We start from the raw sequence: 20,552 nt of genomic DNA on the forward strand, positions 1-20,552 counted from the left end.
AATGGCTTGACGTCGGTAAGATATAATGGATGTTGTTATTAGTATTTAGGCACGGGTATTGTAGTCCCCACTGAAAGACCCCCACTCCCCGTGAGCGTGTTAAGAAAGAATAATGAAAGCTGTGTTCGTTCACCATGAATTAATCCTGAGCCTTTTCAGCCTCATACTTTTCATGAGCTACCAAGTCTGTCCATGTTTTTCTAGCTGGGTCCAAAGACTGTCCATCTCCCCTCTAGACTAAAACGACCCAAAATAAATAAGTAAATAAAGCACACAAAGCTTTCTCTCTGCACAATGTACAGTTGTTTTCCAGAGGAATAAAATAAAACTCCACTTAGCAGGCACTTACAGCTCTGAAAGCTGGATCAGAAATCAAAGCCAGCTCTTGCATTAACAAGAACGATAGGAAATACATTCTTCTCTAAACCCCTGGAAAAAGTTTTTCTGAAACAGAAGAGGAACACGCAATGCTTTTAAAGAACAACTTGCAGAAATCACAATAGGAAACGCATCCGGTAAGCAGCTCAGTATTAAGAATGCATACAATATAAACCGAAGGTTTAAGCCTCCAGAGAAGGAGAACCCCCTGCTGTGGGGTGTAAATAGGAAAAAAAAAAAATCCTAAAGGATCATTGTCTTTTTGTTCTCTTCAACTCTTACTCGACTGCAGATCCCTCAAAGTAAAAGGCCACTGACTAGTCTAGGAAGAGATGATTAAGGCAAAGTCTGCAGTTGCACAGAGCAGGGATCCTGCCCCTGGACATCACTGCCATCAGGCCGGATGACTCTTCATAGTGGGGACTGTGCCAGGTGCCCAGAGATGGGAAGCAGCAGTCCTGGCCTCCACCCACTGGATGCCAGGAGCAAAACCCCTCCAAAGTCATGGAATGCCACATGCCGCCAGACGTTGCCAAAATTCCCCGGGAGGGCAAAACTACTATCAGTAACGCAAGACGCCGCCCGAAGCTGCCTTGGAAGATCCTGAAATCTCCCGGCAACCTTGCTTCAGCTCCCATCACGTTGGCTAGCAGGATTATCCGGGTATTCGTGTGTGTCCCCAAACAAAGGTCATCCTTTGCTTTCCCAACCATCCTGGGTGCAGAGGTCAATCAGCTACCTGAGGACATGAGGCCCGCGGGGCGGACAGCTAGGATCCACAGCCGGGGTCTCTCTGACACCTCGACATGCTTCCACCTTTGGGAATCTTTCTATCCAAACATGACCACTGTTGTCTCTGAAACCATCTCTGTGTGCATTCCTCTGAGTCTGCCCCTACAGGGGGAATGGACACAGCCTGATGCCAAACAGTGTCCATTGTGACATCACAATGGCAGAGTGTCACAGAGACGTGGCCTCTTCTGTAACAGATTCCCCAACAGCACACACACTCACCTCCACCAGGGTGGGGGTGGGAGAACTCCTCCAACAGGAAGTCAGCCTGCTCTGTCCCTCAGGTGGTGACTCAGAAAAGCCGTTGCAATCAACAGGGACACCAAGGGCCTCCCCATTCTGTCATGGGTTGGTGGCTTTGTTGATTCAACTAGAGTCACGTCCAAGGTCCAGGCTATGCGCAAAACCATTAAGAAAATCTGCACCCCTCCAGTCCTCACGTTGCCCACCTCCTACATGGCGTGTGATTTTGCTTACTAGTGCACTGCCCTCATGGGAAGCACAGCTGTTCTCTAGGAAAAGGTGTTGGACCTCGTCGAGGCTCTCCTTCGGAAAGTGACCTTTGGTTGGCAAATCCTTTCCAAACAAAAATTATACTGGGACAGCTCCAAATGCGTGTTATTCCTTTAGAAACTCCCCAAACTGCACTGTACAGGTTGACAAATACAGCTATTGAACTTGGTAGGTCAGGGTGAGGCAAACAGCCTGGTACTCGGCAATGGTATTTCCAGAGAGAAGGTTCCCTCGTGGGCGTTTCTGATAGTTACACTGAGAAGAATCTGGAGACAGTCTTGGGAGTCGTACTCAAAAGATCTTAAGTTATGGAGACCACCATGTGCTGGTACAGCGAGGTGACCTTCTCTCAGCTAAGAGGGTTGGGGCACACCGGGCTCATCCTACGAATTCATGCAAAAGAAGAAGGACCAGGATAAGCACACGCTGAAACACTCAAATGAAATGAGCTTTCTTGCTCTTCCTGCGTGTTTCTTCTTTCCCCTCTCTGCCTGGTTGCCACCACCTCAGAGAAGCCCCATCTGATTACCCAATATCAAGCCTTATTTCCCTATCGTTGACTATCATCGTACCTTTTCCCCCCTTGGTAGCCGTTAACTCTATTTGCAATAATACATTTATTTGCTTTCTTTGTGTTTTGTATCTGTCCTTCCCACAGGCTCTGAAGATCAAGAGGGCAGGGTCCATTTGTCCCCCATAGCAAATGCTCAATAAATGTTTTCTTAATAGAGCTGGGGACATAAACTCCATCCCCCAGAACTGCCCTTCCCCTACCATCTGTTTTAGTAGCCAAGTAAGTGTTGTTTGTTTGTTTGTTTGTTTGTTTACATTTTTAAATGATTGGGAAAAGACTATTTTGCAATATGTGAAAAGTACATGGGTTCGTATTTTGTCATCCATAAATAAACTTTACTGGGACACAGCCAAATCCATGCGTTTACTGATTATCTAAGACTGCTTCTGTGGAATAGTGTCAGAGTTGAGTAGTTGCAATAGATGGTTTGCCTTGAAAAACTAAACATGTTTACTATCTGGCCCTTTACAGAAAGTTTCTCATGCTCTGTTATGTAGCCCTACACACGAATTGAAAATGAGCTCAGAGAAAAGCCAAAAAGGTGGCTTTGAACCTACAGAAGAATACAGATCGTTTTTAGTCACTGACATGTAGACAAAAACTAGCATATGCCTTGAAACAATGTACTTATGTCTAAATCTACTGTTTATACTTTGAAAATGTGAAGAATAATCCCACTCAGTAGACGAGAATCACAAGAAAACACCACGTAAGAGAAAAATGACTGTTGTATAGATTCCTATAAACATGGAGCTTGCTTATTGAATTTAGGCTTCCAGCAACAATTTCTTAGGGTCAATCAGTGTCCCAGAAATGTTATTTCCCCCCCAGAGATGGCATTTGAAACTGTAATCAATCTTCCGGCATAGCGTTTCATGTTCGATTCCTGTTGGAATGCAATGGTGTGCAGCCAGCATGGATCCTTCACCTCCCACTGTGGGAAGAGCAGACCCTCCGGGAAGGGTCACCTTCTCTATCCCTTCACCGTGACCTGATCAGGCAAGATTCTGCTCCTGTGGATGTGGATTTGAACAACGGGTCGACTCCCCTTGTGCGGCACGAATGATCCAATTCATCCTTTCCCTGTCTCTGGCCCACACTTTTTATTTACAGGAAATAGGCTTTCAGATATCAGCATGGAACTGGTGCTCAAAAGACATTTTTCAAAATAATATTTGTGGGGTTCTCAGGCAGGGGTGATTTTATGTAAGAGGGGTCATTTGGGAAGGTCTAGAGCTGTTTCTGGTTCTCGCAATTGGGTGGGTACTACCGGCATCCAGTGGGTAGAGCCCAGAGGTGCTGCCAAATGTCCTACTATGCACAGGACAGTGGCCCCCAGAAAGAAGCATCCATCCCAGAGACCCCCACCCCAAAGAATGAGCTGCTGTCACATGTGAGTAGAGCCAAGGTTTCGGATCAGTGCATTAGACTATCAGTCTAACTATCATGAAAGTGGGTGTGATGACAGAGAAAGACAAGCTGGGGATGGGGTCACTGCCGGTTCGCTCAACCCATTATACAAAGCCAACTGTGAATGGTGGATCCACTATTACGATGATAAACTGTGTGAAAATAAGTCTTTTTACACAAAATTTATAATCCAAATTAGAATCACAGACTGAGACGGAAGAAGAGCAAGAGGTTAAGCTTGCTCTATTATTAGGGATGTATATTTTGACTAGCTTGTGAGTTCAGAAATAATAAGCATGCTTCATTACCCCTTTTGGTCTCTGTTTATGTATAATCGACGTACCGGTCATGTACTTGGCCTATTTTTTCTCCCCACCCTTCTGATACCCTCTCCAATGGTACTCATTACATTGCTGAAAATAGTGACCTAAGGATGGAATGAGAGTCCACCCTCCCTGTCCTTGACTCCGAGACTCAAAAAAGCCCTGGGAACCCAAAATATTTTTGTAAAATTCATTTTTTGCAGGACAGCAAAACCCAACCTGAGCTGAGTGGAAGCCTGGCTTTGTCTCAGCCCACCAGCACCAGCTGTCTGCTAGTATAGTGGAGCTGTAATCAACACGGGCGTCAGGGGCGCTTGACGCCCTGTGCAGTCAAAAGTCCATGTATAACTTTTGCCTCCCCCAAAACGTAACAACCAATAGCCTACTGTTGACCAGAAGGCTCCCCAGTAACATAGTCGATGCACACATATTTTGTATGTTGTATGTATTATATACTGTAGCCTTACAGGAAAGAAAGCTAGAGGAAAGGAAATGTTATTGAGAAAATCATAAGGAAGATTAAATACATTTACAGTACTGTACGTACTTATTGGGGGAAAAAAATCCATGTATAAGGGGTCCCACGTGGTTCAAACCCACGTTGTTCACGCGTCAACTGTATTGTGTTAGTTTGTTGTGACATTAGGCTTAAGTGCACCAGGAAAATGTTTAAAGGAGTTCAAAATACCTCAGGAGTAACCATGAATAGAAGAGAAAGCATCTGTCATTAGAATAGCCCAGAAGCGTGGTTATTAAAACAGGCCCGATTGTGGTGTGTTCGGGACGACTCTAAGGTCAAGAAGATGGTATAGTAAGATAGCAAAGAAATAGGAAAGGCAAGTTACCAGAATCTGGTTTCCCACAGAGTGACCCTCTGTCCCAGTATATCTGGTATTAACAGGTTCCAGTTTTCAAACTGGGAGAGTCCAGGTAAATTGGAATGAGTCAGTCAGTCTGCTGACTCAGGAGACCTTGTAGAATGTTCCATGCAGAAGGAACCACAAAAGGCAAATCTGAGTATGCAGTACATTCAAAGAATTGAAGAAGCTAAAAGGAAATCCAGGGGGAAAAAATGTCTTCTGAACATGAAGGAGCAGGGTGTGGTGTTGACAAATTTGCAGAGGGAACGTCATTGGTGGATGGTGCAGGGTGAGCCCTACATGTCCAGTGCGAACTGAGGTCCCCATTCCCACACCCCAAATGACTGTTGTGCTGATGGGTGACCAAACTTAGAGCTAAGTCTGTCTTTGGCAATTGCCCTCAGCCAAAGAAAGCCAAGGTGATGTCATCTACACTTGTGGTAGCCCAAAGACAACGCCTGGTCCCCAAAGGTATGCCCTCCTTGCCTTGACATGGGACACCGCTGAGAGCCCATCCCAGCTGTGAGCGCCCTCTGAAATGGCTGAGGTCTTCATTGGGACAATATCACAGATCAACTCCTCCCTGCCCCTTATCCTTCTTTCCTGACCCCCCACAAATGTTGATCCCAAGAATTCACCCACCCCAAAACCCTCCTGAACACAGACCTTGTCCCAAAACCTATTTCCTGATATTCAACATGAGACCACAGCTGATAAAACTTCAGTCCTGAATGTATGCATATGAAAATAAGTCTTTTTACACAAAATTTACAAATGCTGATCAAACAACCCCACCTTGCCGCCATGCTAAGATCCTAGAGATACCATAAGAGGCAATGGGAGAGAGGCCGTCAGGCTCAGGTTGACGGTCCTTGGAGGTGTCCACGCATTGGGCAGAGGCAATACAGCGTGGTCAGTGATTGGAAAAACCAACAACCAAGATGGTGAATTCAATGTACCTATTTATCATCATGCAAATACGAGGAGTTGTCCGAAGAAATTATTTCTGAGTAGTTCAAAACGAGGCTACCCAATAGCGAACAAGTTGGGCTAGAAGAAAACCACAAAATAGTAGTTTCTGGTGTACCCTCTCACACACTTTTTGTGAAATGCAAAGCTTTGAGTGTGTCTTTGTTCTCGAGTAAGCAATCATATGGCCTTTTGATCAAGGAATTGTGTGTTCCATAAAGAGCAAATATTCATCATCTTCAACTGTATGTTTGCTACCTACTGATAAGCCTGATGCTAATACTAGAGTGAAAAAAAAATCCCATAGAACAGAGGTTGGCAAACTCTGCCCTGGGGGGCCTGGCCCCGCCCACCATCTGTTTTGGTCACTAACGTGTTACTGGAACACAGCCATGCCCTTCCCTTTCTTTATGGTCTGTGGCTACTTTTGATCTCCAATCCCAAAGCAGGCCACACAATCCGCGAAGCCACCAATGTGAACCGTGTGGACCTATACAGAAAATGTTTGCCAAAGCCCTGACCTACACGTGGTTAAAATGTGCGACCTGTTAATCGTTGCCTCCAAGAACAAGCTTATGGCCGTTTGCTCAGTTAGAGACAGACGGCTCAGAAAGAAGTCTGGGTCGACAAGCGACAGAACAAAGAAAGAAGGTCAGTTTTCACATATGTCCTTGGAGAATCTTGTTGTTCAACCGTCATCACATGGCCAACTACTAAAGGATGGAGGAGCTATGGGGGGCCTGATGGACCGTTTTCTCAAAGTCATTCAAGCACGCAGAGATCGTGCACATACGTGACAGAACACGTATACATGGCTTTCATTTATTTTGAATTGGCTACGTAGAAACAGGAAGTACTCCGTGTAATGATGGTCCCCTGTCATACAACTGGCCAGCATGTTACTGTATAAATACACTCTACACTAATTATTATAGCACTTGAGGTCTTCATGCATCCCACTGAGAGGAACAGTCGTACATTTTTCTGCAGGAACATTCCTGTGTTTGGTTACTGCGTGTTACCCCCACCTGCTGAGTGCATCCTAGGAGATTAGGCAAAGGCACACGTCATCTTTCTAAAATATGCATGACTCTGAATGCCACACCCCTCTGGCTCCAAGGGCTTCCGATAAGAAACTGTGGGTGTGTACCGATAGTTAGCATGCGTTGAGAGCTTGTGTTCCCGAGGATTGTGGCAACACTGGGGATTGCACCGGGGTGAGTGCGAAGATGTCACGGCATCCATGAAGGACATCTGGAATTATCACACCGCATCAGACAGGTGCCTCTGTAATTCACAGGGGCCCTTTCGTGCACAAGCACGGTTTTAACTGCCACTGTCAAAGGACAAAGGGACACAGGAAATGCAGGTTTTCTCCACTGCACGTAGTGGGGACCCTGCCATGTGGCTGGGTGGCTGGGTTCATTTCAAATCCACAATTGAAAATGCTAGGATTTTTAGTACTCGAGTCCAAGGATAAAGCAGCCTTTACGGCTGAAATACAGGCGAGTGTGAATTTATGACACAGAACAAATTCCTAAAATCAGCTAACCGTGATAATGTTGGTCCAATGAGGGAGAAGAATTACAAGCACAGACTCATCTTCCTTGCCATGAGGACAGCTTTCAATTGTGCCAGCAAATTTCCCTTTGTTATGGGGGCCCCTTTCTGGCTTGCTCTGGATGGGAGAGTCATTACTACTTTAATTTATACTAAGGGTATTATAATTTTCAAAGGGTTGGTGAATTGATTATTTCGCAGGGAAGGCTATTGGAGACATTTGATTATTTCCATGCATATGGTGCACAACGCAAATGTCTCCATTTGCAAAACTGTGACGGTGGTACAGTTAACATGCCCGGAACCTGGTGCCAGGGGCTATAAGGAGCAAAAACTGTAGAATCAGGCACAGAGGGGTGTCAATTCTTGTTCTGTGAACCTTTACCTGTGTAATAACTTGGGCAACCTTGGTTGAGTGCTTTTGCCCCTCTGGGTCTTAGTTTTGGGGAGCATTTTCACCTCTCCCTAAGCCGACAGTGTGCTTCTCCCAGTGGAGGCCACACCTTTGCCTGTCTATTGTGCAAGACTGTATATGAGGTCTGACAATTACGTTCGCGAACTCATCCTAGAAAAAGTGCTACCTCATTGCTGAATATCACTTCAGTCACCTTCCAAGTACTCCTCTTGGGAAGCTATGCACCGACGCCAGTGCCTAGTCCACCCTTCAAAGCCATTTTGGAACTCTTTTTCTGGAATGGCCATCAGAGCTGTCATTGTATTACCCTTGATGTCCTGAATGTCATCCAAATGCCTTCCTTTCAATATTTCCTTTATCTTCCAGTAAAGAAAGAAGTCACTGGGGGCCAGATCAGGTGAGTAGGGAGGGTGTTCCAATACAGTTATGTGTTTACTGGCTAAAAACTCCCTCACAGACAGTGCCCTGTGAGCTGGTGCATTGTTGTCATGCAAGAGCCATGAATTGTTGGCGAAAAGTTCAGGTCGTCTAACTTTTTCACGCAGCCTTTTCAGGACTTCCAAAGAGTAAGCTTGGTTAACTGTTTGTCCAGTTGGGACACATTCATAACGAATAATCCGTCTGATATCAAAAAAGGTGAGCAACAGCGTTGCAACAAGTTCCCGAACTTATCTGTCAGACCTCGTATAGCAGCAGACAGAGGTGGGAGGGGTCTCCCTACATGTTTCCTGGATTCATAGCTTCCATTAGCTGTGCAATGAGTTCTGGAGGTTTCTCCAGGGGAAGGAACTATGAATGGCCTTAACGTAATCATAAGTGTACCACAGAATTGGAAATGAAGAGCTGTGCAAAGTATTTCTTATAAATAGCAACCTCTATAAAAACTGTGAAGGTAAAAAAAAAAAATGGAGGAAGATATGTAGCCTATATATGCGTTTGGTTGCCAGCAATCCTCGGTGTTCCTTGGCCTAGAGATGCATCAGACTAGGCTCTGTCTGCACGGTCACCTGGAGTGGTCCCTTTGTGACTTCATCTTCCTTCCCAAGCATCTGTCTAAGCATCTTCTTAAAAGGACATCGGCCATATTGGGTTAGGGGTCCACCCTTCTCTAGTATAAGTGCACCTTAAGTTTACCAATTACACCTGCAACTGTTCTCTTCCAAAAGAAGGTTACATTATGACTTTCTGGGAGTAGGATGTTTTGGGGGAACTCCTATTCAACCAATGGCAAGCAGCCTTCTTTAAAAAAGGTTGGATGCCTTGTTCCTGGTTCACCCTCCTAGATAGAGCACAGGGAGGTGGGGAAAGGAAGGCGTGCTAGAGCTGATCCAGAACTAAGCTTCTTTTGTCATGGCTGGGGGTCGTCACAGAGTTCTGGATTTCTATTGTTTCTCCAAGCAGCTCCCACAAATCAAGCTCAGGGAGCTGATACGAGCCATAGGCACTCACTGTTGTTCCAAGCACGTCCCTGCCCAATTCTGCACCCATCACCCCAGGAACGGGCTGGGTTTCACAAAAGACTCCCCTGCTTACAGGTCAAAGGCCCTGAGAGGTTCAAGGTCAGAGCTCATGCCAGAATGCATTTCCACGTTGTCATGTACACGAGCCGAGATGTAGCCTTGCTATAGTTTAGAGTCAGGCCAGGATAAGGAATCTCCACCCCATGGGGCTTGAAAAATAGAAGTCGTTCAGGGGTAGCCTGGCATTGGACACTTGGGGCCACATTATCGGCGCTGAGCCAACTAAAGCATGCCCAGACTCACTGGCTTTACCTGGCCTCTCTTCATCTCGCTCGGTCAGGGTTCTGGTGCCCACCCGCCGTGGGCTGAGCTGCCAGGTTCTGTCCCATGAAAGACGCCATAAAACTATAGTCAACTTTATGGATGGATGAGTAAAGCCAATGTGGCAAAACACTGACAATGATCCAATCGTTGATCCTCTCTCTCTGTATACCCTTCAAATCTGAGATGTGTGTATGGGGGAAAAATTGTCATAAGAAGTAGAGGACAGTCGTAGAAAACAGAATCAAGGTATAAGAAATTATAGTTTTTTTTTTAAGGCCATAGCTCAGCTGTGACCATGAGATTTCTGAAAGTGTGGTGACTTTCGAGCCCCACGGCAGCTCAATAAACAAGCTGAGAGTGTCACCAGCATGGCGCAAGAGGGCGTTTGGACAGGTGTGTGCTGGTGACGTTAGGTGTGTGTGTTGGCCCATCAGCCATGCGCAACGGGCTGTGGGCCAGACAACTGGATCCGTGCCCACCAGTGGGTTTCTGAAGACTCCTTTCCTTGCTTAGGACATGACCTTCGTGTGTTGATGACGACACCCTGGGGAAAGTGACCTTGTCAGAAGGCTCCGTACAAGTGTCGCTCACGTTGTTCACCCTTAACCGTTCTTGGCATGGCCTCGCCTTACTAACGGGTATTTCCATGACGACACTGTCAACAAGTGGGGCTCGATGGCACCCTGGGACCCAAGGGTTGGCAGACCCGTCTTCCCGCTCGGAACATGTTATGCTAGAAATGATTATGTATTGAATTCACTCATGTATGTAGAACTTGAGAAGCGTAAAGGGTTATATGCACCACTTTGGATTTGTGGCTTTTCCATAGAATAGAGGTCCATAATCTTTGGTTGGCAGATGTATCAACACTGCCAACTACATCATGAAGATTTTCCATGATGGACAATGACGTCCCCTTCGCTGGGGGTTGGACTAGGGCACCGAGAAGCAGGCCACCAAGGAAAACACATCGGCTGTCGTCTTTCCTTGATGGTAACGGGCTGATGAGTGGAATCTGATTTACAAGGACGGTCTGTCAACTTTTGAGCATGGGTTTTAAAATGTGATTTACAGGCAGATTCATAATTACTTGCTTTCAATGTCAAATCATTCATCTTGGGTAGCTGGAGGGATTTATGGCGCGTGCTGGCTCTCCCAGGAGAAGACTTTTATAAATGACCTGATAACTTGATAAACAACCCCTCCCCCCTTCCAGCGAGTACCATTCATTAAATTAACACCTGGTTTTACAGCCACTAAAAAAAGCTCAGGATATTTGATCTCAGATTTTTAGCCTGGGTGCTTCGGACAATATGGGTGTCCTGGTCTAAGTTACCCAGGGCTGCCTTGGGGATGTTTGAGTAATGCCATCTAGGAATTGAGATCCGAAAACCCTACGTGAGAAGTGAAAGGATGGTGACGACCTCACCCAACGTCACACAGGAATGCAGCTGACCCCACAGCCAAAGTCCAGGTCTCTGGACCCCAGTTGTGTGGCATCCACGTGACACCACGTTGCCTTGCTCCGCAGAGTGAATCTGGCGACCTGTTGAGACACAGCCCGCCAGCCGTGACAACAAAGGGTAACTGACCCCCGGTGCCTGGTGTGTGTCAGGAAGTGATTTTTAACAAGTGGGGACATTGAGTTCTCCTGCTGGTTCATCACCAGTTGGTTTCAGAAACCAGATACTTGGGGCAGAATTCCTGTGCCATCCAGGTAGATGGCATGAAGGGAGAGGTACCCAGAGGTCAGGCAGGTCAGTCAGAGTTAGCACCAGGAGATGTGAGGACAAGATGCCAGAGGCTGGAGGGAAATGAGGAAGGGGCCACAAGCTAAGCCGGAAAAGGCAAGGCAACAGATTTCCCCTTCAGACTTCCAGAAGGGACACCTGGATTTCTAGGACTTCAAAACGTGGCAAAAGTCCGTGCTTCCAACATATAGGCAGAATGCCCACACCATTCCTCAGGTATGAAAAGACTGATAGGCCTAAAAAGGCGAGAGTTCTGAGACATGGCAGCAATTCTTTTACGGTTCATTTACCCAAAAATCATCGACTGAGAACGTACGTGTCAGACAAAGGGGATACAAAGACTCGTCCGCCAGTGGTTCTCTCTGCAAGGAGTTCACGTCTTACATTCAAATCATAACTGCATTGTGTGTTACGTGCAATAGTCAAAACACATACAAATTCTACCACCATCACTGCCCTGGCCTATGCAGATCAAAAAATGACAGATTTGCCCCTAGCAAGGGGCCTCATCCTTCAGTGGGATTTCCCTGAGGTGACTGGATTTTCAGTTCCCTTACGCTCATCCCTTGGGAAAAAAGACCGGAGTTGCACTCTGAGAGTGGGATTTGGAAGGTAACTGGTGGTCTTCGTGAAACAGAAGCAGCTCAGGCTATTGCTGACCCGAGGACAAGTGTGACAAAAGTGCGTAGAGAGTGTCTGGACGGGGAAAAGGGCAGAGTGAGAGGGGCAGTCAGTCTGGACGCGATGGAAGACAGCTTCCCCGGGACGGAAGATGTGCAGTGGACCACTACGGGAGGTGAGGCTGCAAGAGTCCAGTGAAAATAGAGTTTGGAAGCATCGCAGGGTCAGAAGCAAGAGTCTGTAAAGTAAGACGAGGTAAGGTTTCTGGAGAAAAATAAGACACGTTGTGGGAAAATCCCTCTCAGAGAGGGAAAATGGGTTCGACTTTGATTGCATGGTGTTTTGAAGAAAATGAGACCGGGGCGGAGCCTGGGTTCTTGGTCTTCGAACTGGGGTTCTCCCGCTCCTAGAGATACACAAAGACTTGTGGACGAGTACACGGGGAAGGACACGCTCGAAGGAAATCAGTTTCCCGACTTTCAATGTCCATTTGTGCTCTGGTCCAAAAATGTGTCTTCTGGGCACACATCCACCTCTCTGAGTCAACCTTCTTCCCTCTGAACAAAAGGCATCCCTCTCACTCCAGCTCTTCCACTGGAAATCACTCTGGGATAGAAGATCCTTTGGGGTGCCTTGGGGATAAATTGAAATCTTGGGTACCAACGGGATGTTGGTTAACTGGGCCAGCGGTGAGTGACTCTGGGACCAGACTGGCTGGAGAGTTACCAGGGAAAAAATGGACACGGTTCCAAAGTGTCCGTAGAAAACCCACTTTCGGGGAATATCTGGAAGGAAAGGAGATGAACTTAAAGACCTAATAGAACCGGGTAAATACAGAAACTGTGGGTGAGTGGAGAGGTAAGATAGGCACATGGAAGGAAAACTTTCATGAACTTCCACCAGAGAAAGGGGACGATGGCCCAAGCTCCCCTTTACTGGATGTGTCCGAATGGTCCATCTCGGTTCAAAAGTCCGAAGAACAAGTGGGCAGATGATGGCCAGGGGGATGGAAAGAGAGGAGGTAAATTGAAGAGGCATTTCAGCAACGAAGCCAGCCAGATGGATGAGAAGCTGCATGAGGGTACAGCAGACACACATGGACCCTTCCAGCACGAACCGGACAAAGCGGACACCATTATTTGAGCTAGGAAGTACTGCAGGGACAATAGATTTAGAAAGGAGAAACGAAACCGTATATACTGGAAAACGTTTGGCGCTCAGAGGACACACAATAGCACGAGCATCAATAGTGACTAAGGGCTACAAAAGGTGCTAGGCGTTGCCCTAACACTGTACCATCTACGTTACCACATTGCACGCTTTATCGTCTTTTATTCCTTTTCATTTCACAGAAGGGGAAACTGACATACAGAACGGTTTCTACCAGCTGAGCTTACATGTGGATAGAGGTTTTCTGATTCTGGAGCGAGGCCAGCTTCACTTGTGATATCATCACTGTCACCATGGAAACTGGAATGGGGGGGGTGGACAACAGAGCACAGGAGGAGGAATTAGGAGACATGACTCCAGATGACCTGTGATGTCCTGCCTGTGGGGAAATAGGGGAAACTCCAGACGTGTCCCAATACGTTGCAATGACTCAAGCAAGCATGTCCATGCAACTGTTCGCAAAGACATGCAGCACTCTCGCTTGGGGTTAGATGCAGGACAGAAACAGGGCAAAATGTTATCATCTGCTACCTCCAGCTGGGGCGTACCCCATGTCTGTTCCTCTCATTTCAGAGCTCCTAACATAGAGATGAGGTTTCGGTGGACGGTTAGCTGCATAAGGGCTGGCTCCGATGCAGGAGAATGCCACCCTGAGCCTGATGAGGGAAGATGTGGGAACAGGGCGTGAACGGAGCCTTTCCAGCAGTGCGCCTGGGGTTTGTGGTCTTCCTGACATATGGAGACACATAAGCCGTTCACGTCACGATTCTCTCACCTCTCCCCATTCTCCCAAATACTCCCTTTGAAACTCTGGGTTCATAAAAGGAAAGAGCCCCCACCCCCATCGCTCCACTTGCTTCTCTAAATGGTTTATGCTTTCCCTCCCCCGCTGGATCCACTGCGGTTTGTATCAAACGTCTGCCTGTCGTTATATTGGCAGGCTCTCATGTTTGAGTACACCCTAATGCCACAGTGATTCCTTTCTCAGAGTCCCTGGCCAAGAGATAATATCTGTATTTTTATCTGCACGACTCTGCACCGCAGGGCACCTGCCGACCCACGCTGGTCCTTTACTATCACAGGGTTTAAAAGAGTACGGTCCTTTCCTCCCAAGCATCCTACCCCTTGCGTGTCACCAACCAGGTTTTCCTCGTTTATCACAGTCCATTTCACAGCAATATTTTATCGGTGGGATGAACTTTTCAGAAAGGAACAAAAAAAAAAGTTTATCAGCTATTCGGCTGGGCAAGGATCCCAGAAGAGGCTCTACCGCTCAGGACCCAGATAAACAACACAGCCGTGCTCTGTGCCAACTCCGTTATCTGCAGATAAGTTCTCATCATTCATAATCTGGACTCGACCTGGCGGTCTGTTGTATATTCACAGATTACATCATTTTGGATTGTCTCTCTTTTTTTGCAAATCCTTCACACATCATACCCTGGCATGCTCCCATGTCCAGATTTCACGTTTTGTTTTTTATTTACAACATTATAATTCACCGTATTTCCTCTACTCGCTGTATGTCTCTTACCCCTACCATCGGCTGCGTCTTTTGAACTAATGATACATTTGTTCAAATGATAGTCATCTGAGATACACAAGACACGATGGTTTCGCTGACAGATGTTGACTTGCTTATAAGGGAAAGCTGTCTTAAGGGCTGAAGTGTAAGAAGGAATTCTTTAGGCGTTTTCTTAGAGAAGCACCATGATCCGAGAAACGAGGAGGAAACAGAATGGCAGAAAAAGGATCAGATGATTTAGTATCAAGGCAGACAAAAGACAGCAACTCAAACAGAGGGGCATGGAGAGTTACAGGACATAAGGTTTGATTCCCTCATGCCTGAGCCATTTCGTTCTGGGTCTTTCTAGCACAGTGACTACAGGGTCACGTAGGAGAGTGAGGTTATCGGATCACTGTCAACAGACCCGAGGGCTGTAGTTACTTGCCGAGGGTTTCAAGAAATCCGAGACCAAGAAAAATCAGACTTCTTTAAAAATATATTCAGGCAGGGTTTGGGGAGGGGGACAAACAGAAGTGGGCATAAGTGCTTTCACTGAGGTGATGAAAATATTCTCTGATTGATTTATGGTGATGCTCGCACAACGTAGGTAATTTAGTAAAAAACCACTCTGCTGTGCAGTTGGGCGAACTAAATAAATGATATGGAAAATATGCCTCCAAACTGCCGTAAACATGTATTGCATCAAAATTATTTAAAGGGAAATAAGAACACAGCCTGAACATTGTTCTTTAAACACAGAGGGTGCCAAAAAAAATGTGTATGCATTTTAAGAGAAGAAAAAACTGTATTAAAATTAAAATACTCAATATATACCAATAGCAAAAGATGAATACAAATCACGTTTGACTTCTGCAATTACAAGAGGGGCTGAAAGTGGTTCCCATCAGGGTCCGGACACTTCTGATGACGGTGAACTCCTGCTTGAGCCACGTTGACCAAAGTGTCCACTTGTGTACATTTTTTTGGCACCCCAGGTATATTCACTTAGAAGAGACATTTTCCTTGTGAGCCACTGTGTACTAAGTAAGGAGGTTGGATGTTTACATGTCTCAATCTCTCTTTTTTCGCTCTCCTGGTAATGTGGGTGAAAATGTGGGTATGATTCGATTTTCTGCTGCTGTCCCTACATATCTGCAGTCTTTCTCTTCCACTGCTTTTCGCCACGAGGAATGTTACGTTCTCTATGCCTGCCTTACGTAGTTTTGCCTGGTTCTTTCAAATAAATAAAATAAAATGTATTGGGTGACAATGGTTAGTAAAATTACACGGGTTTCCACGTGGATGGATCTTGAGATTATCATGCAAAGCAAAATCAATCGGACAGAAAAAGTCGAGAACAATGTAACGTCCCTGATATGGGGGATATAACACTGAAAGCAACAAAGGAACAAGACAAACCACTAAGGCAATAAAAACTTATAGACACAGACAATAGTTTCGCGGTTGCCTGGCTCTTACAATGGATACTTCCACACATGCATTGTCGCACTTGGTCTTGACGGGGGATTGATGGAGGGTGAAAGGTTCTGCCAGGTACACCTTCCAGTGCCCTTGGGACACGTCCCAGAGCCCCAACAGAACATGAAGGGGCTGGGAAACACACCCCTAGGGTGTCCTGACGGAGAACCCACATGGTTGAGAGACACCAAGGGCTCAGTCCAGAGGTCACCGAGGAGAGGGCGGAAGTGGAGGACAGGAAAGCAAGCAGGGTTTGACCCACAGAGTAAATTGTAGGGAAGATGGCGTGGAGGGAATGGCCCTGGCAGGGGGCTCGTGACCAAGTTCACCAATGAGTGGTACTCAAGGAACACATGCTAGACTCTGATGAACTTGACGCGATGGCCAGGTCCTAAAGGTGCGTGCAGTCCTAGTCCTAGTCATCGCCCCTATTTCAGAAATAAGCATCCAATGCTCTTGGAGTTTACGGATAAGCCAAAGTCATGATTTTTCGCTAAGATATCCAAAGAGAGAACAATACCTTCAAGATGGTTTCCACCCTACTACAGGCCACTTTGCCCTCCTGCTTCCTTTTCTCCTCTTCCTCCATTTAATACATGTAGCCGGGCAAAGTACAGAAGCATTACTCCATTCTAATCTTATATCACATAGGTCACTTAAATTGTTCAGGTAAACTTTTTTAGTAAAGTAAGAAACACACCTATAATTATTTGGCTTATTTTATTACGATTACGTGTGTGTGTGTGTGTGTGTGTGTGTGTGTATAGAAGGTGCCAAAAAATGTATACACATTTTAAGAAAAAACTGTACTAAAATTGTAATACTCAATATATACCAATAACAAAAGATGAATACAAATCATGTGTATACATTTTTTTGGGACCCTCAGGGGTGCCAAAAAAATGTACACAAGTGGACACTTTGGCCAACGTTGCTCAAGCAGTCGTTCACCGTCATCAGAAGTGTCTGGACGCTGATGGGAACCACTTTGAGCACCTTTTGTAACTGCAGAAGTCAAACGTGACTTGTATTCATCTTTTGTGATCGGTATATATTGAGTTATCACAATTTTAATGCAGTTTTCATTTCTTAAAACGTGTATACAATTTTTGGCTATCTATGTATCTATATCTATATCAATATATAAAACAGTGCAATCAGGTAAAAAAATCCATATCCTGAATTCAAATGTAACATGAAAAAACATGTGCATTAAATGTATCGAGGCCTAGGAAATAGAATTCGTCACGTCATGGTGGAAGTTTATCAGTCAAAGCATATTTTTATTAGAGAAAGGTTGCCCAAGGTAGATGTTAGATCTTACCAATCTAATTTATTTAAATTCAATGTTTTCCATATTATACACGCAGAATGGGCCGTCAGCCCTATTTGTAAACCTGTTTGCATGAATGTAGCAATGGCCTATCAGCGTGGATTTTTCTATTGTAGTTAGAGAAATCCCATTCAAGACTCTTTGTTCATGTAATATCCCCGGAAGAGGCAACAATATCTATCTTTGCAGGAAATCTTCAAGTGTTTCCTGGAGGAGACAACAACGTCGACGACGAAGGTCAGAAGGTAGTTAATCTTGTGCAGTGTGCAAGATTCTCTCAGGTCAGCACTGGTGCAATAAATCGCTACAGGTAAACAAGGAAATCCTGAAAGTCTTATTCAAAAGCAAACAAGTAACTCTGTGACTAGAGGAACTAACTGTTGGCATCACTCCCAGCAGATTGGTAAATAATCAACTGTTACATGTTACGTTAGTAGGAAACTATGAAAGGGCCATTAAGAATGTCCTGCCTATGTACTTATCATAGGTCGAAAAGCCACCGGTCTCTTTGATTTAGGTCACTGAGCCAAGAAAAAAATGTTTTTTTTTTTCAAAGTATAATTTTAGGCGCAAGGTTCATTCAGTTTAAAAGGTGCAAACATAAAATGCATGATTTCATTGAAGCAGTCACAGAGATAGAGTTTCCACTGGGCGACATTACTGGCAGCTATGTTCGAAGGTAGCTGCGTATGTATGGAATTTCTGTAGTTCTTTAGATGCCACCAAGGGTTACCTTACGGATCTCTTGAACATGGATCTAATCAAATATACACCAGGGGTACCGACAAAATGTATGCACATTTTAAGAGACGTTATCACTTTGGTCAACGTTGCACAAGCAGTAGTTCACCATCATCAGAAGTGTCTGGACGCTGATAGGAACCACTCTGAGCACCTCTTGTCATTGCAGAAGTCAAACGTGACTTGTATTCATCTTCTGTTATTGGTGTATATTGCGCATTACAATTTTAACATAGTCTCCCTTTCTTAAGATGTGTATACATTTTATTGGTACCCTGGGTACTTAGGTAAGGTATATATCACATAGGCAACTTGACAATGGCATGTTTCACTCATTAATAGCTGGGCAGTAGCCAGGAGCACTCTTTTGGATGAAAAGAATTTATAAAGTAGTCATTCAACCATAGATTGATAAACCACGTCTACTATTACGTCTAATAAAATCCCTACTCTCAAAACTCGTCCGCAGGATGCAACTGTATTTGTTGACAGTGAGAAAATGGTAGTTGGAAGAGAGTTGCAAATGAGTCCGGTCCACCCCAAGATAACGGCTCCTGATATAGTTGGAATTCGACTACCATGAGGTGGCAGGCCGTCGGCTCCATCCCCTGGACCTCAGAACCTCCAGTTCTGTCCCTTGACCAAAGCAGGGGTCATGTATCGGGGGCTGAGCTGGGGTAGACGGAAGAGAAAGGCCAGGTGGTAAAGGAAAAGTGGGTGACCCACCCTGGAGAACGGACAGGGAGAGGGTGGGACCCAGCAGATGCTGGTGGTTCATGCCCAAACGAAGAAGCAGGTTCAGCTCACTGACTCCATAATTCCTGGAATAGCCACCTCCCTCTGGGAATGGCAACCAGCGTCAGGACCAGAAATTGTCCCTATGGATTTTAAGTGTCAAGAAAGAGCCAGAGTGACGTGTCTTAAGCCTGAGGAGCTGTAGCTGCACCGGGATGGGTGGGATGGCTCACCTGGACCCCTGGGCTGGCCTGAGGTCCCTATGCCATTTTGTTACTTTGGAGCCTGTGACCCTGAATACAGATGATCTAGTTTCTGGGTCTCCCCCTCCCTTGTGTAATCCCTGAGTCAGAACCGCCCTGGCTGTGGCTTTTCCCAACAGGCTGCAGGGCAGACAGAAACACACGCTGAGGCGTACGCTAACACCCTGCCAGGATACATGACACCACCTAACTGCAGGTCCTGACAGGAGGTATTGGAGCAGCGCTTCTCAGGGCTGCTCTGCCAGAGTGGAGGCAACGACCTCAAGCGAGACAAGGACCTCAAGCGAGAAGAAAGAGGAAAACCTGTGGCGGTAAGCGGGGTGGGAGGGCCTCAGAAAGTGAAACGCAGAATGAGCAAGTGACCCGGCCATTCCACTCCTGGGTACACACCCAACAGAACGGAAAGCAGACCCTCAAACAGATACGTGGACACCCATCTGCAGAAAAGCGGTATTCCCCGTCGCCAAAAAGGTCAAACAACCCCGATGTCCACCAACAGACAAACGGACGGACATGACGTGGTCGGTCCATACAGTGGAATATTATGCAGCCATGAAAAGAAGAGAAGAAGTGACATATGGAACATCGTGGTTGGATGTTGAAAACCTGAGGCAAGTGCAGGATGCCAGACACAAAAGGCCACACAATGTGTGATTCCTTGTCTATGAAATGTCCACAATAAACTTCCAGAGACAGGAAGTCGTCAGTGGATGCCAGGGGGTTGGAGAAGGGAAACTGAGGGGGGGAGGTGGTAGCTGACAAACGGCAGGGTGTTTGTTTTTCTTTACTTTTAGGGGGCGTGATGAAAATCTTCTAGAACTAGGTAGTGGTTGAACAACGTGGTGGAAAGCACTGAAAGTGTCTGAACTGTACGCTTGACAATGGTGACTTGTAGCTTATGGAAATTTCACCCCAATAAAAATAATAAAAAAAAAAACGAGATCAAAGCTGACATTTCCTTTATATCAAAGAAAGAAAAAAAAAACAGTGTCAAGCTTTCTGATATCACTAGCATGACATGGCCTCCTCCGATGGAGATTTGGTCACAAAGGCCACGAACCCGACTGTGAGTGGCAGCAGGATTGTGGGTCACAGCCGGTGAGGATTTGAAGCCACCGCCTGGCCCTGGGACCTCAGCCTGGGGCTCAATGACCCTCCTGCGTAAGGACAGAAGGCAGGGTTCTAACATAGACGCCCTGCCTCCCAGGTACCCAAACCTCTGCGAGATTCCTTTCCTCTTGAGTGTATGTGTGTGCGTGGGAGGGGTGCTGAGACATGCTTCTAACTAATAAGATACGGAGAAGGAAAGGGATGTCGCACATGTGACTGATAGCCCTAATCAGCTGACTTGACGCTCTTCAAATGGGACACGCC

At 46.0% G+C, this 20,552-nt stretch overlaps 1 protein-coding gene across 1 annotated transcript in view; it reads right to left on the minus strand.

Annotated features, from left to right (window-relative positions):
- The window catches only part of STS (steroid sulfatase), a 146,010-nt gene that overhangs the window by 107,829 nt on the left and 17,629 nt on the right, over positions 1–20,552 (minus strand). The window lies entirely within an intron of this gene.

This window comes from Rhinolophus ferrumequinum, chromosome X (assembly GCF_004115265.2).
Source record: "Rhinolophus ferrumequinum isolate MPI-CBG mRhiFer1 chromosome X, mRhiFer1_v1.p, whole genome shotgun sequence".
NCBI lineage: Eukaryota > Metazoa > Chordata > Mammalia > Chiroptera > Rhinolophidae > Rhinolophus > Rhinolophus ferrumequinum.